This window comes from Saimiri boliviensis, chromosome 7, assembly GCF_048565385.1.
Source record: "Saimiri boliviensis isolate mSaiBol1 chromosome 7, mSaiBol1.pri, whole genome shotgun sequence".
In the NCBI taxonomy this organism is placed as follows: domain Eukaryota; kingdom Metazoa; phylum Chordata; class Mammalia; order Primates; family Cebidae; genus Saimiri; species Saimiri boliviensis.
Window position 1 is genome coordinate 112937797 of NC_133455.1, and position 11279 is coordinate 112949075.

At 37.0% G+C, this 11279-nt stretch overlaps 1 long non-coding RNA gene across 1 annotated transcript in view; it reads left to right on the forward strand.

The window, feature by feature from the left end:
* Window positions 1-10749, forward strand: part of LOC141585188 (uncharacterized) — a 158369-nt gene extending 147620 nt beyond the window's left edge. The window contains exons 3-4 of the long non-coding RNA XR_012518580.1: window positions 3515-3705; window positions 4858-10749. This is a non-coding gene — a long non-coding RNA (uncharacterized LOC141585188). The remainder of the gene's footprint in view (window positions 1-3514; window positions 3706-4857) is intronic.
* The last annotated feature ends 530 nt before the right edge of the window (window positions 10750-11279 follow it).

An 11279-nucleotide genomic window follows, 5' to 3' on the forward strand; every position in this document is an offset into this window, starting at 1 on the left:
GCTTACTAGCTGTGTGATTTGGACAATATGTTTAATCTCTCTGGACTTCAATCTTATATCTGTAATTTGGAAACCTGCCGTTCACCTTTAAAGATTAAATGAGATAATACATGCTCAGTACTTAGAATAATTCCTGGTATAAAATTAGATCTCAAGATACAGTAGGAATGGATTTCACCTCTCAGTTGCAAGTGTATAATGTGCTTCATTTATATTTGCTAAGATAATTCTTCTCTGAGCTACTGTTTAATCAACTAATATAATCTTTCAATTCAGATGTTCTCTTTCTCTTTCTTTTTCTTTCTTTCTTCTTTCTTTTGTTCTTTCTTTCATTTCTTTCCTTCTCTCTAGCTCTTTCTTTTTTTTTTTTTTGAGATGGAGTTTCGCTCTTGTTACCCAGGCTGGAATGCAATGGCGCGATCTCGGCTCACCGCAACCTCCGTCTCCTGGGTTCAGGCAATTCTCCTGCCTCAGCCTCCTGAGTAGCTGGGATTACAGGAACGTGCCACCATGCCCAGCTAATTTTTTGTATCTTTAGTAGAGACGGGGTTTCACCATGTTGACCAGGATGGTCTCGATCTCTCGACCTCGTGATCCACCCGCCTCGGCCTCCCAAAGTGCTGGGATTACAGGCTTGAGCCACCGTGCCCGGCCTCTCTTGCTCTTTCTTTTTTTTCTTTCTTTCATTTCTTTCCTTCTCTCTCTCTCTTTCTTTCTTTTTTTTCTTTTCTTTTTTTTTTTTTTTTGACAGAGTCCCGCTTTGTAGCCCAGTCTGGAGTACAGTAGTGTGATCCTCACTCACTGCAACCTCCACCTCCCAGGTCCCAGTTCAAGCAATTCTCCTGCTTCAGCTTCCCAAGTGACTGGGATTACAGGCACGTGCCACCTTGACAGCTAATTTTTGTATTTTTAGTAAAGACAGGGTTTCACCATGTTGGCCAGGCTGGTCTTGAACTACTGACCTCGTGATCCACCCGCCTTGGCCTCCCAAATTGCTGGGATTACAGTCATGAGCCATCATGACTGAACTAATTCAGATATTTTCTAGGGAGGCTTAGCCCACCATAAGTTAGTGCAATATCTTTGAGGGTCATGGACTTTCTAGAATATTTAAGGTAGAGCTCTCCAGCTGTCATTTCATACTGGGCACTGCTGATGCTCTTGTTTTTCAATTTCTGTGAACATTTAAGAGGTTGACTGTTTCTTTAGTGTCGGTCTTGGGTGGAAGGCTTTTACCTAGGCTGGACATTGTGAATGAATGCAGTTTCCCTAAAAGCATCAAGCACACGTTCCCAATAGAGTGCAAGAAAAAGTAAGTCAGAGAGTGTGACGCTCAAGAAATTGTCAGCTATAGTCCCTTCCCTCTAGTTCAAGATTAGCTTTCATATACTGGCCCAATACTATCTAAGACTCAACAAGGAGTCTTTCACATGAAGCCTGAGACTTGGAGAGGTAAACCCAGCAGACACAAATTATGCTTTCCTCTCTTTCCTTAGTAGGAAAGCAAATAATATTCAATAAAATAAGCTAGGTTTTGTTTTGTGTTTCCTTTCTTTTTTTTTTTTTTTTTTTTTTTTTTTTTTGATACGGAGTCTCTGTGGCCCAGGCTGGAGGGCAGTGGCACGATCTTGGCTCATTGCAACCTCCGACTCCCTGGTTCAAGCAATTCTCCTGCCTCAGCCTCCCGAGTAGCTGGGATTACAGACACACATCACCACACTCAGCTAATTTTTGTATTTTTAGTAGAGACAGGGTTTCATCATTTTTGGCCAGGATGGTCTCCATCTCCTGACCTTGTGGTCTATCTGCCTTGGTCTCCCAAAGTGCTGGGATTACAGGCTTGAGCCACTGCACCTGGCCATGCTTTAAGGTTCTATATTCCCATGGCAATTACAGGCTGACTGGCTATGTATTAAAATGATTAAAATTAGTTCTTACGAATCCATTTTTTCTAAATAATATAAAATTGATAGCATGTGTTCTTATTAATGCCATTAATGACAGTAAAACAAATAGTATCCAAATCTGCTTGTGTTGAGAATATGCACAGATATCAAATTAAAACTGGATCTCTAGTGTAAAAACAAATTTTATACCTAATATATTCAGGCAGATATGGCATGATTACTTTACTTTTTAATTCATCCCTCTATTTTCTAGTTTCTTATAATAATATAATAGCTACTATTATAAAATTAGTTTTAGAAGTGGTTTCAATCATTTGGTAAAATATCATACAACAACAATATCTACTTCTCACTAGAAAGTATAATGCATGGCAAAATTGAAGTTAAATTGTACATTACATGATGGAAATCAGCATAGGATAGGTCCAACATTTAAAATTCTTTTGTTAATAAATTGCTTATATTTCTTATATACGTATATATAAGAAATACATATGCAGAAGGATAAATCTGTAGATGGATATATGTATAGATGTAGATGGATAAATATGTATACATCTAAAAATATCTCATAGGCGCCAACAGAATAATATACTGAGGTTCCATAATATTTAAAAAGAAAGATAAAATTAATAATTGTTTAAAATAAATCTAATATGAGACCTTAAATGCCAAGTACAACTAAAAATATTGTATTATTTTGTATCCTAACAATGATAAATAAATTCAGTACGCTCATGACAGTGTATTTTTTAAATCAAGATAAAAAATTAAAAATCATGGACACAATAATAGATCTGTTATCATTTATGAGGTTTAAAATTAATTTTAAAATCTATAAGAAAATAGGTTTGAAAACTTTACAAATTCTTAGAACACAATTACAAGGTACCAGATTAGAAGATTTCAGGAACAGTGCTATATTCTCTCTGTTGTGAATTTAGAATAAATCTTATTAAAATATTATTTATAGGTAAAATATAATGGCTTGTTTGAAAAAAGTAATTCCTTGCTTCTAAAGGTCTATGTTCCCTTGGAAGTTACTGGCTGGCCATCTGCAGATGAAAATGATCAAGTAGGCTACTGGGACAAGAAGAAGGCCTTGGGCAACCACTCACCTTAATGTAAAACCTGCTCCTACAAAAAAAAAAATTAAGCGCAGGATGAGTTTCATTTAACTCTGCTCCCTTTTGCTCTGTTTCTTCTATCTTGTCTATTTGAAACTCAAGAAGCAATACTGGATTGAAGCATTAAGGTTGATTTCATTTGTGATTTGAAGAATATCCATATCACAGATTATTAAATTAATGGCAATCTAACCTTGAAAGCACCTCTATCCACTGTAAGAGCAACACTTCATCACCTGTTTTGATTCTTTAATGTATCATTTAACTTGGTAGGACACATGTTCAGCAGTTATAATTACATTATGGTCTTCCTATTACATCAGCTTTGCTCCAAGTTTCTGTCACCACTAGTCCAATTTTCAACATAGCGCAATCCACTGCACTCTTTCCTTATTAGTGTCATCTTTAATGTAGCAGAGAGGCTGAACCATTACTTGGCACTGAGAGTTTAACAGCAATTAACCCCTGCTCTATCCCCAGGGAGAAGTACATCAGCAACTTGCCAAAACACTGTAAACAAGCTGGTCAAGATCAATGTGTAACGACGCTGGCTGCTGAGCACCTATTGTATTAATTTAGGACTGATACAGAGGATAAAAGGAAGAAATGGTTTGCATGAAATTAACCGGAGGCATTCCTCTACCCTAAGTCGGAAATCTTTCTTCCCAGAGGTAGATATAGGATTTTTTTTTTTTTGAAAAGTAAAAGAAAATCATGATTTTAGTTAGCAAATATGCTGAATATTTATTCAGCTTTATTGCCATAAGAAAATAATTATTGAATCGATTATTACACCAGATGTTTTATAAAGATGGAAAATAAAATGCATAAACAATGTATTCATGGAATGTAAAGGTCAACTTCTGATAGCAAATAACAAAACAAACCCGATTTTGAGATATTTCTTAGTTGTTCTAATTTGCAACTGACTAGCAATGGAAGTCACAAATGGTCACCTATAAATTTCGGCGTTAGAAAATTCTAAGCAAGATGAAGTCAGTATTTCTGAGAGTTGATGCTGCAAAGTTTAAAAGCAGGCGGAGACAGTACTGAGAGCAGAATGTGTGCTCTGATACTTTCCAGACACATTCTGTCTTAATTTGTAACTGCAGAAAGCCTCCGTACAAAGCTGGATACTTTGATACAGCCCGCTATGCAAAGTGGAAGGAGCATAATGTAGAGAGGATGAGCAGCTGCTATAGATATAAAGAATATAAAACTATTTGGGGATCAAATCTGGACCTAGGCCAAAGATTTAGCTTGCTATCTCATTTGAAATGAGAAAGAGAGAAAGAGAGAGAGAGAGGAAAGAGAGAGAGAGGAATGAAAGAAAGAGGAAGGAAGGAATGAAGGAATGAAGGAAGGAAGGAAGGAAGGAAGGAAAGAAGGAAGGAAAGAAGGAAGGAAGTAGGGAAGGAAAGAGGGAAGGAGGGAGGGAGAAAGGGAGGGAGGTGGGGAGCTGAGGAGGTGGCAAGGGAGGAGAAGGAGGGAGGGAGGGAAGGGAGAGTTTATACTTTAATAAGCCCAATTATGTTCTTGAGTTGTTATCTGAGTCTCAGTAATTTGCTTAGACTATATATTTTAATGTTACCATCCCAAGATTAACACCACACACCACCACCTGCAATATAATAACAACTGCACTTCATGCTGAGTGATAGCATGAACTTTACTTTGGAGTAAAACAATACGCTCTTGTAGATATAAAATTCCCTTTGCATGCAAGTGCTTATTTATTAGTTTCTCTGCATTGCTTGCATTTCCATATTTCTTTGCAGTCTTCTGTGTAATTGTCTTATTGCTATTCTTTTTTATTTGAATAGAATCATACTTCTCTAGATCTTGATTCAGGAAACGTCTGAGAAACAGGTAAAAGTATAAATCGTTTAATTTGGGGTATGTTTTAGTATTAATTTTACAAGTGAAAATCCAAATTTCCTTCAGAACATGGATCTAACAGAGAAGACTGGTGGAAGTTAGTTCACAGTGTGTAAATGACTGTCTTTCTATTGCCAGACAATGTGTATAATTTTATTCTAAATTGGAGTACAATGATACAGAAAGAAATCGAATCAAGGAAATCTCCTTTTTAAACTGCTTAAATAATTTCTTAGATGCATGCTAATTTTTTTAACATGCATTCAATTCTATCTCATCTCCTTCAGTTTCTTAGCTGCTTTTGGTACAAATGACTACTCCTTCATTGAAATGTTTTACACTTGATCTCCTACATATCACACTTCTGGATTACCTTCTGTGTTTTTGGCTTCTCCTTTAGCCTTCTTTGCTGGATTTTTCTAATTTCTCCTCCCCTCTGTATTTAAGTGTCCCCAAGGCTCAGTCCTGGAATGCTTTCTACCATCTCTGCCAGTGATTTTATCTAGTCACAGCCTCTTAAATGTCACAAGCAAGAGTGATAACTCGTATACTTATTTCTCTGGTAACCACTCCTCCCTCTAGATCCACATTTGCATATCCAACTTCCTTCTCTGCTTCTTCAGAGGATGGATGTATATATGCACCTCAAACTCAACAAAGCCCAGATGGAACTTGCGTGTCCCCTAGAAATAAAAAAAAAAACTTAAACATCATTTTATTTTATTTTCTTATCCTTACTCGTCACCAAAAATATATTAACAATTCCTATCAGTTATAGTCAAAACAAACCCTGACTCTAACTACTTCTCATTTTCTTTACTATAAAGAAAAATAAAAGAGGGTAGACATATAGGAAATTTGGGGTGGAACTAATAATCTTAAATGTTTTGTTCAGTGAAAACTATATTAGGAAACGACATTTGAATAAAGACTTGAACCATTCAAATGATAAGTTTCAGAAGCTCAACTGAGCTTGATAGACCAGTTGTTGGGTAATGAAAAGAAAAAGCAAAAACAGAACAAAACAAAACAATGGCAAAAAGAATCAAGCCTTTAATCATTCCTTGCAAAAGTATGAGTCAGAGGCTAACTCTGGAGAAGGCTCTAATTTCCCCCATTCCATTTCACCCCATAGAATGGCTCACAGGTATAGAGTAGAGTGGATTAGCACACATGTGGGAGTCCTCTCACTGTCGAAGGAGTGCACCAGGCCTCCCAAAAGCTCCTTCAGTTTTATGGATTAGAGAGCTAGGATGAATGGGTGAGGCCTGGAGTGAAAAAGTACACAGTACAGAGTCAGAGTTGGAAAAAAAAAAAAGTCTTTAAAGTTCATCCACTAGAGCCAATGAGGAGTTCTCAGCAGAGGCACTTAAAGAAGACCTCAGCCAATGGCCCCAGGGAGGAAAAAACAAAGGAGGTGCCTGGGCTAGGAGGAAAGTAATGAGAGTATGCTGGTCAGAGGAGCCTGAGCCCTTGAACGCTGCTCCTCTTTGAGGCTGCATTGCATTGGCTGTACACTTTCACTGATGATGGAAGGGCAGATTTCCCCCATGAGATAAACCAGGTAGAGTCTTGAACTTGCTTATGGTGAGACTGACAGACCACAGATAGGTGTTTGGGCCACTATCTGGACACTTCCATAGGAGAGAGAGGCATTAGAGACTGAGGAAACAGTGGATGAGAACTTCCGGAGGCGGAAGCATGGATGGGCAGTTAGACAACCAGCAAGGAGGCAAGAAAAAATGGTTTAAAGGATGTTAGGCAAAAATTCAGAAAAGTACAAACTTGGTTAGAGTTTTGGAAACTGTTGGGAGGAATCCAGCTTTTACTGTGAAGAAGGACATTAATTATCTATCCATCCATCCATCTATCTATGATCTGTCTATATGTAAGAGAAATGGCATAATTTCACTCATGTTTTTTGAAAATTATTCTAAGTTGATGACCAAGTGTAGAAGAAAGGCAGAAGTAGTGATACTAATTCAAAGGCTAATGAAATAACCCAGGAAAATAAACAATGGTGGTTTAGACTGAGGTAATGCAGCTGAGATGATTAAAAAAAAGATAGAATTCTTAATATATTTTGAAGGTAAAATTGGAAAATTTCTTCTGGATTAGATGTGGGCATGAGAAGCAGAAGGGAATCAAGACTTGTGCCAAGAGATTTTAGTTTAACCACCTAGAAGAATGGACCCCTTGTGACTTAAATACATGTGTGTGCGTGTGTCTGTGTGTATAAAAATGGAGGTAGGGATCTGTAATTGGATTTCTCCTATCTACTAGACATTGCTGTGGGATTGTTTGGTAGGTTAATGGCTATAAGAGATCAAATGCATGGAAATTATCCAGGCTGAAGGTATACATTTAGTTTTCAGCATACAGTTGAAATTTAAGGCAACAGGATGCATATGACCATGCAACGTGTGGGTGAAAAGAGAGAACACGTTCCAAGATTGACTCCCGGGCACATGGATGTGAAGAGGTCTCAGAGATAAGGGTGATAAGGGGAAGAATGATACCTGAGGAAAGAAGAAACCCAGAAGGGTGGTGATGTCTTACAGCATTTCAAAGAAATAGAGATTAGCTATACCACATGCTGATGAAGGAGATGGAGACAGAGACCAATATTAATTGCCTCTGCGTTCATTAGTGTATTGGAAGGCAGGAATTAAGAGTTTAGACTTCTTTTCAAGGATCTTTGCTATGAAGACAGAAATGAAAATGTGGTAGTATAGCGAGAAGTGGGTCCTTTTCCCTTTTTAATTTCATGTGATGGGAGTGATTATGGCCCATTTGTTTTTCAATGGGGATGATCAAATAGACAATAAAAAAGTTGGTAGTTTAAGAAAATGAAGATAGAATTCCTGGAACACTATCCTTAAATAGGCGAAAAAGATGATCTAGAACACAGGTGGAGAGGTTGTCATTTGAAGCATCAGTAATTCCTCCCTACTGACAGAAGTCAAACATGAGGGCAGAGATGCAAGTGTATGGACCTATGCAATGGTGCGAGCTTGTGGAAAACATCTTGAGATTGGTGATTGCTTCTATTTCATCAGAAGCATAGAGAAAGTGAGTCTACCAGCACAGGTGAACAAGGGAAAAAAGGTGTTGAAAGTTTGAGGAGAAAAGAGAATATGCGAGTGTCATTTCTGACTATGCATTGGACAAATACAGTGCAATAGAAATGGCAGTTAACACTGAATATCAGCCAGAATTTAACAGTAATGAGTGCTCAATGGAATAAACCAAAATAGTTATGTTTTCTTCTCTAGCTGTGATCAGTCAAGTGGCTGCAAATAAGGAAAAAACCAAGAGGAGCTGCACTTAAATAGGTTAAAATTTTGCTACATCATAGGAGAAATACCTAATGTAGATGACGGGGGAATGGACACAGGAAACTCCCATGGCATATGTATACCTATGTAGCAATCCTGCACGATCTGCACACGCACCCCAGAACTTAGAGTATAATAAAATAGTAATAATAATAATAATAATGTTCCAAGCAAAAAAAAATTTGCTGCATCAGTGTGACAAAACAAGAATTACATTTTGGAGAATCTGCTCTCCCTGATCAACTTTCTTCTTTCCTCTACTTCACTTCTTTTTTTTTTTATTTGAGACAGAGTTTCACTCTTGTTGCCTAGGCTGAAGTGCAATGGTGAGATCTCAGCTCACAGCAACCTCTGCCTCCCGAGTTCAAGTGACCCTCTTGTCTCAGCCTCCTGAGTAGCTGGGATTACAGGCATGTGCCACATGGCTAATCGTGTACTTTGTATTTTTTTTTTTTTTTTTTTTTTTAGTAGAGACAGCTTTTCTCCCTGTTGGACAGACTGGTCTAGAACTCCCTACCTTAGGTGATATGCCCTCCTCAGCCTCCCAAGTGCTGGGATTACAGGTGTGAGCCACTGTGCCCAGCCACCTCACTTCTAATATTCTGTAGAGAATTCCAAGTTTAATATCTTTCAAATAACTTGGGTTGGAAAATGTAGATTAATCTCCTAGTGTATGAATCTATTTAAAGCAACACCAGAGAAGAAAACCTCTTTTCTTTGAAGACATCTTTTAATGTCTATCTTGAAATATTATGACAAGAAATGTCAAATAGGCTTCCCTTAAGACTCATGCTCAGATACCAACCTCCCACTTAACTCTCCAACTGGACATGGGCAATTCAAATTTCCATCATGGTAATTATCACTACCCAAATAAACTAATCTGAGCAGGGGAAAAGCACGTTGATAAATTTTGGTTATACAAGCATTTGCACTCACACACACATAATTAAGTTGGCAATGAAATATATTCCTATCCAGGCCTTTTGACAAACTCCAAGTCAAAAGCTACAGCTTCAAAAATGCACAATTTTCTTTAGAGATGTTTCAGAACCAAAATGCTAATTTACATGAAAAACTGTAAAGAAAGTAGTTGAAAATTCCATTCATAAAACTTTTATTCCACTTACATGAATTTAATACATGTGTTCTTAACAATTATGCTTGGATTCTTCATGAAAAATTCATAAGACATTAAACAAAGCTACTCATCATCTCAAGATATTTCCCTGTTAACTATTTTTACAGCACATGCGTGTTAGGCAAGCATCAAAATAAAAACTACACAAAGCAAAAAATCTAAAAAGCAAGAGTTAATTCCTTATTCCCTCTTGGCAACTAATGGGTTTTCATCGTCTTTAAACACAAAGTTTATCATAACAACAAAAATACTACTAATATAACTACCGTTTCCAACCATGTCCCATAATCTCCTTTCCTCCTCCCCACTCTGAAAAAAATGAGTTCCTATTTTTTTCTGGGAGAGGGGGAGATTGAAAAAAAGTAATATATTCAATTAAAAATTTTCATATACGGCATTTTCTAACTTAGGAAGCCACAAAGTTCTCGGCCCATCATGACACTGAGCAACATTAAGTGTAAGTTTTGTGCTTCCAAATCACTTTTTGGTTTTTAGAAATTTCTCAATACTCTTATAACTTGCCTTTGATTTTGATCCTTTCTTCTTTCTATTTGTCAGGTGCACGAGTTTACCTCCCTTTTTTAGCTTTCTCTGCCTTGCCCTGTACTGTTCCTACTTGGTAGCCATGTAGGTGGAAAAGGCTTCATGATCTTTCTGGCTCCAATCAATATCTAAGAGACCCTGTTCCCTTTCCTTGCCTCTCATAAACTACTTCCCTCATTCTATTTACTGCAGTAAATCTCTGCTTAGTTGATGAGAATCTGTTTATCTCTGCTTAATCCCTACCTGTGGCCTGTCATTGTCTGCCTTTAAAATCTTCCTCTATTCTCTAAACGATCATGGGGATATGTTATACCCAAAGCTCACTCTACAAAATATTTCCTCAATACTTTGCAGAAAACACTAAACAAAATTGTGCCATTTTAAAGGAGGTTTTTGTTGTTGTTGTTGTTTGTTTTTTAAAATTGTAAGATTTCAGCTTCTTTTCAAGAACAGGGACAATGATTTCTGTATGTTCTATTTTGCCTAGTACACTGTAAATGCTCACTAAATATTGATAACGGGAGGCAGTGAGTCTTGATAATAAGAGTGAGAAACTGAAAACCAAAAAGAAAGAAAAAGAAAAAGAAAAAAATGCAACAGCTATCAAGGGCGGCCAAGGGCAACCTGAGGTTGGACCAAGTAGACCATCATTGGCAGCGAGCACCACTGACCCAGAAGGAAGACAAACTAGGGGCAGAGAGATTATAGAAGGAAAGAAATAAAGGCATTCTCTTTCTTTCTTTCTTTCTTTCTTTCTTTCTTTCTTTCTTTCTTTCTTTCTTTCTTTCTTTTTTTTTTTATAAAGGACAATCATGTAAACTTGAATTCTTCAGAGTCTGACCTATCACTCTGAAAAACGACAATGTTTTTATACAAGGAAAGAGAGGCATCCTTTGTATCCCATCCTTTCTTGGGCATAGCATTCAGATACTGGCATGTCTTTCTAGGATTTTAGCTTTATTAGGAGCCAGTGTCAAGGCCAAATTCACACTACAATGCTAAGTTACACCTGAGCTCCCTCCAATGCCATTCTTCTGATAACTATGTAAAATGGCTTATCTGTCCAGGTTAGGTAAACATATCTCTGTAATTATAAGAAAAGATGAAAACAAAAAATAGATTCAATTACTACCAAGTTGATTTGAATTAACACTAGTACATATCCCCTTCAATTTCAATTTAAAATTTAAGCACAGGGAATATATGTATATATGTGTTTGTATACTTAGACAAATTTTTTCAGAGATAAAACAAAAATAACAAAAAACTGCCTTAACTAAAATTCTTTCTAATAATTTTTTATTAAATGGGAGAAAGGATTTCATTTCAGCTTACAAATGATGAA